This window comes from Equus caballus, unplaced genomic scaffold, assembly GCF_041296265.1.
Source record: "Equus caballus isolate H_3958 breed thoroughbred unplaced genomic scaffold, TB-T2T haplotype2-0000437, whole genome shotgun sequence".
NCBI lineage: Eukaryota > Metazoa > Chordata > Mammalia > Perissodactyla > Equidae > Equus > Equus caballus.
Window position 1 is genome coordinate 3,778,434 of NW_027222394.1, and position 6,528 is coordinate 3,784,961.

The window sequence follows — 6,528 nt, forward strand, 5'->3', positions numbered from 1 at the left end:
ATCTTGCTATATTATCTTTCACGTTGTCGTGATTTCTGTCATTTCTATTTTGTTTTTAGCCACGCCTTCATTTATTTCCGTAATGTAGTCGTATTTTCTCATGTATTATTATGAAATGATTCTAAAACTTATCACGAGTCTTTTTAACATAGTTTCTCCATTCATCACTTCATGGGCTAAGATTTGTCCTCAACCAGTTTTAGTATGAAGTACACATGGGTGTTCTATTTCCTAAAGCATGACCTATTTGAAATTCTTTTTCCATTTCTATAAAACTTGAAGAATGGCTTTACTACCTAAAAGATACAGCACTTATAAGTTTGTAAATATCATTGTTTTTTCAATTATTTATTATCATTAAATAAAATTTGAGATCAACATGATATTTGCCTCTATACAGGTGACAATATTTTTGCACAGATTTTTCAGGAAATTCTCCATTTAGACTTGTAGTCCCATATTTTTAGGGTATATCTAGATATAGAAATACTATCGCACTTTGAAAAATATGTCGGGGTATATATTTTCATTCTTTATTTTAGTTATATTTTTAGCTGTGGTAATTATATTTTATGTTTTTCAAATTTTTCTTGGTTTCCAAAACAATCACTAGCTCCTCTAAATCTTCAAACTTTTCTTATTTTATTTCCTCAGGAATAATAAGCCTCTTTTTCAAGTCTTTAAACATTTTTAGCCATTTACATACTTCTTCTTTTTTAACATTGTTTTATTTTTTAGTTTTTCTTTTCTCTTACATAGCTTTGTTGACTAAATGTTATTCTCTATTTTGCTTTATACTTACTCCTTTAATATCTCATGTGTAAAATTTGAAGTCTATTACAGAGAAATATCATATTTTATTACATTTTTATTTCAAGAGAACCAACTTTTTATAATTTGTGTAGATATCATGTAATTTTTCTATACTGCTTTTATTTCCCTTTTCTTTTTGATATATGATGCTGCCTAAAGTGAAATATTTTATACATTAAAGTAATATGTTTCTATTCCTAGCTATCAATGTATTTTATCCAAAAATGTGTTTTTGAGATGTTATTAGAAGCTGTTAGATCTTTTATGTATTGTACATTGCTTTCCTAGAACAACAATCAATAAAATGTTCTATATTCTTGTATATACTTGTTACCCATCACTGCCTGCCTGAGATAAAACTTAGTTGTTTTTATATTCTATTATATCCTTATGCATCAAAACCTCTGTTTTATAACTTCTTTTGTCCGACATAAACATTGCTTTGAATCCTTCAATCTCCTCTGACAACGTTTAGCACATGTAATCGATTTCAGACTGACAAAGAATATCATCTTCATCCTTTCTATTTCCTTTCTTCCCTATTATATTTGCAATGACTAGCACAGAGATGGTCGCACAAATGAACATTTGTGGAGTGAATTAATAAATGAATGAATATCAAAATTTTTAGCATAAATAATCACAAAATCAATTGCTTAATTGAGTTAATAAGGGATGAATTGAAAATAGTCAACTGAAAACTGTTAAATTGTAGTCAATTCATTTACTGAAAACAAAGAAAGCATTGTTTAATTCTCTAGGCCTTTACAGCATTTCTAGACTGGCAGCTAATTCCCTGTAAGTACACAAGGCCCCAGGGAATTCTTGAGAAGCCCATTTCCTTCTATGCTCCTTATGCTCTTTCCTTCAAGAGAAGAAGTGTTCACATCTTTTCTGATCTCTCTGAATGGCGACGCAATGCCATATATTCAACCCAGGAGTCACTAGGAATCGTGGTGCCTGAAAAAAGACCTCGGAGAAGGGAGATCTGCTGATTGCTTCAAAACAGATTTATTTGTTACCTGACTCTGTCACTGACTTGCTTTCCAACCAGGTAAGCTACTTACATTTCAGAGATGGAAGAGTTAGAAAATAAAAAAGGAAAAAATCAGATTTGCATACATTCTGAAAGTATAGCATTTCCCTGGATTTGAAGAGAACATATGTTACATTCTGTGGAACTTGTTGGAACAGGGGGTTTTTAATATGCACAAATCATCACTGTGCTCTTTTAAGCCTCAACAATCCTGCTCTGTCAATTTATTGTAGAATTTGCAAGTTAAAACATACACATGCAAACCCCTTACTCTTTTTATAACTGGGTCCAAAAATTTTACTGCACACTATTACATTGGTCATATCACGACACTGAATTTAAAAAATTCCTCATATTGAATGTCATAAAGAGTTAGGTAGTGGACTTTTTAGTAAGAGATTGTTTTATAATAAATCCTAGAGTTGAATTATTCCACGCCTTTGAGCATTTTACATATGCTGATCTGAACGGAAGTAGAGTCAGCCATAAGGAGGTTATGGCCTATTTAACTAAAACTTACATGTTAAGCTGCTTATTAAATGTTACTTACTTACATAATTGGGAATGTCTAGTGTCATAACCTGATGAAAATACAAGATAGATAGATAGAGGCAGAGAGAGAAAGAAAGAGGACAGAGAGAAAGAGAGAGATGCTTCCTCGTCCAGATTGGTTAACTTTGGGCAATAACAATGACAATGAGACATGTGATTCTGTGCCTGACTGTAAAAGAACTCTTGGAAAACACAGTGAGCAAAATTCCTATTGTGCTTCAGTGAACTGAAAAGGGTTCTACATAAAATACTCTGAAAATTTAGTAATAAATTAGGACTAAACTGTAGATTCTCTGTGCACATTAAAAAATCAAATTGATTAAAAATTTAGATGTCATAAATGAAATTATACAGTAACTATAAAAATATATAGGTAATGATGAACTTGAATCAAGAAGAAAGACATTGACGAGAACATCACAGAAAGTAAAATTAAGATTTGAAAAAAGAAGTCTCTAAGGCAAGAAAAAGAGATAAATCATATTAAATGATCCTTTTTAACTTGGGAATTTACTTGGGTAATATGACAAATCAAGCAGCAAATGCCAGTAAAATATGATAATCCTTTACATATTAATCAGAAAAATATAAACAGTTTAAGACAGTATTGCATTCTGAGCCAAGTGAAGGTAAGCTGATGAAGAAACCTGGAATCTGAGAGAAATGAGCAGTGACACAGTTTGATGAAACAGAATGGACATTCTGTGGTGAAATTAGGGAGCTTTGGAGCTTAGAATAGAGGAGCTGAGTTCTGCTGGCACATCTGACCACACACAGCGCACATGGCCCTCACTTTCCCAGCTGTGAGGGGCCTCTCAGAGCTGACACACTTCCTCAACAACAGACTCTGGTTTTCCTGTTCCACCCAGGGCGTGACGACCTTCCTCTGTTCTTCCATCCTCCATTGTTATCTTCAATTATAATGCCCTGACTTTTTTCCTTTTAGATTTATCTTCAAAAATAGCTAAATCCTTATGCTTTATTTGCTCATTTCTTCACTTGCTTTCTCTGTCTCCCATGGGCCTATGAGCTCAAGAAAAGCATGGATCTTCTCTCTCTTATTCACAGTGTATTTGCACCTCAGAGCACAGTGCCTGGCTTATGGTAGGTACTGAATAAATACAAACGAAGTTGCTACTGGATAGAAATCTACCATAGTGTTCCTATGCCTGCTTTCAAAATTAAATTTTCACAATATATAAACTCAGTTTCCTTTCACCTAATATCATTTTTTGTGCCCCATATCCCTCACATTCTTGATATCTTATAAACTATGCTAAAGTTTCTGGAAGTCAGAAAATTAATATTTGAAGACAATGTTCCTCAATACAACACTTCAGTTTAGTATTATTTGGTAATGCTTCTGTACTATCTTCCCCCCTGTGCTAAAAAAGCAAAGCTTTGAAATAATCAGAGTTTATGACGATGTAAGTTTCTTTCATTTCCTTTTTAAATTATGGCTCTAGATTAAAATTTATTTATAATGTCTAATTTATTATTGAGGAGATAATGGATATTTGTGAGGTGAGAATTAGACACATTTATATTGTTTAATGTTCAGTAGTTTTATAGTGATTCAAGTTTTGTGCTGAAATGTTGCAAGCTCAATTATATTGTTACCCCTAAAGCTTGGACCTAAATCTCCTGAGATGGGTGTTATCACAGCCATTTTTCAGATAAGAATAGTGCTTTGGAATTTTTATTTGTTTACTTACAGTTATATTACTTTAGGGAGCCAGTCCCATGGCTGAGTGGTTAAGTTCTCATGCTCTGCTTCAGAGGCCCAGGGTTTCACAGCTTGGGATCCAGGGCAGGGACATGGCACTGCTCATCAGGCCATGCTGAGGCAGCATCCCACATAGCAGCACCAGAGGAACTCACAACTAGAATATACAACTACGTACTGGGGGGCTTTGGGGAGAAGAAAAAAAATATTGGCAACAGATGTTAGCTCATGTGCCAATCTGAAAAAAATAAAGATATATTACTTTAGCGAAGGCAAAAGAACCAGGTGTCCAACCTAGCTTGCCTCACCTATAAACTGGCTTGTCTCCTATCCCAAGGTGGTTCTTCTGACACTCAGAAAATGATTTATGCTTAGGAACTTATTGTTCAGCGTCTAAATTGGTAGCAGAAGAGCCTTGGTTCTGGGATAGTCTCCATTTTATGTGTTCCTATTAACATCTCCAAACAGTGCAAATAATACTTCCTGTGGCAGAGGATACATATTTTAAAGATAAAACTTTATGTTCAATTCCAAATATTTTAGAAGCTACTGCATATGTGGATGAAATAGAAACATGAAAATGATCTAAGATAATTATGTGAGGTAGTCCACTGTGGATTTCGAGATGACGTATTTTAGAGATGAATTCCAAAAAGTAGTATCTTACAAATATTCATTTTGTATAAAAAACAAAGCCCTAGGAAGAGATTGTAACTTATGGCACTAAAGTAAGGGAAAACATCCATATGCTACATGTGCAAGATCCCCTGGAAAACCAGTCTCTATGAAAATAGAGACACTTATTTATAAAATCCGTTCACAAAATCTTACTTGCAATTATGTCCAAACCCCAATGCCAAAAGCAAGAGGAATGATCAACAAGAGTTTTCCACTGGACTTCATTCTTCTTGGTTTCTCTGAGTGGCCACAACTAGAAATGGTTCTATTCTGGATTGTAATCCTCTTCTACATCATGATTGTTCTTGGAAACTTGACCATCATCCTGCTGTCTTGCATGGACCCTCATCTCTACATCCCCATGTACTTCTTTCTTAACAATCTTTCCTTCTTGGAGCTCGGTTTCCCACAACCACTGTGCCCCAGATGTTGTTCAACTTGTGGGGGCCAGATATGAGCATCACCTACACAGGCTGTGCCATCCAGTTCTGTGTGTTTCTGTGTCTTGGTGCCACTGAAGGCATCTTGCTGGTCATGATGGCCTTTGACCGCTATGTTGCTATCTGCCAGCCTCTGCGTTATACCATCATCATCCATCCGTCATTCTGTTGGAAGCTGATGCTCATGGCCTGGCTGTCTGGCCAGATGGAGTCTCTGATCCAATCTTTCATCACATTCCAGCTGCCCTTCTCTACCCATCACTACCTGGATGACTTTCTGTGTGTGGTTCCTGCCCTCATACGCTTGGCCTGTGGAGCGACCTCTGCAAATGAATGACAGATGACTATCTCTGCTGTCCTCTTCACCATTGTGCTGATGGGATTGATCTTGACTTCTTATGGCTACATAGCTCAAGCTTTAGGGAAAATCCAGTCTGAGGAGGGAAGGCAGAAGGCCATTGTTACTTGCTCCTCCCACCTTATCGTGGTCTTCATGTTTTATGGGACAGTGGCAATGGTTTACATAGACCCTAAAAACCACTTTGCTTCAAAATATGACAAGTTCTTCACCTTCTCCTACACTGTTGGCACACCTTTGTTGAACCCTCTCATCTACACTCTGAGGAACAAAGAGGTGAAGGATGCCCTGCAAAGACTGATGAAGAAGGGGATTAGCTTACAAAAAAGTACATGATCAGTGTTTTGTACTAGAAAGTAAATTGAAAATTATGACATTCTGCCGCTCTACATAAAAAAGAAGCTTTGATGTGCCACTAAAATGTTGGGTTTAGTAAAAGAGGGTAATTTATGACATTCTCTATCCCTATATCTCACTTGTCATTTTGTTACAAAAAGTAGAAAGTACAAATGTAATATCAATATTTGGTCAATAATAAATATTTAATTTACCAAAATAATAAATATTCAATTTATCAAAATAATCAATATTTCATCAGTAGGATGTCTCCATTTCCACATGTGATCCCATGAAGGAGAGGAAAGGGCCACAGGGCCAAGTTCTGACAACTAAATGCTCTTTCCTGTTATCCATGTTACTTCCTGTCACGTTTCGTGGGTCATGGGAAGTCAGGTGGTCATGTATAACTTCAAGTAGGCAGAGTTTTTAGATTTTCCCTTATCTCCAAAAGTGGAACACAACTGGGTGATGGTGAACCATGAAATGTGTGTTTCATGCATAAAAAGACCCGGCTGAGAGACTCAGTTTCCTGGAGATGAGAAGGGTAAGTGATGTTTTATTCATGAGCTGAGGGACAAGTAGGAGT

General features: G+C 35.7%; 1 pseudogene; it reads left to right on the forward strand.

The window, feature by feature from the left end:
- Positions 1–4,908: 4,908 nt before the first annotated feature.
- Positions 4,909–5,999, forward strand: LOC138923014 (olfactory receptor 2H1-like; annotated as a pseudogene).
- The last annotated feature ends 529 nt before the right edge of the window (positions 6,000–6,528 follow it).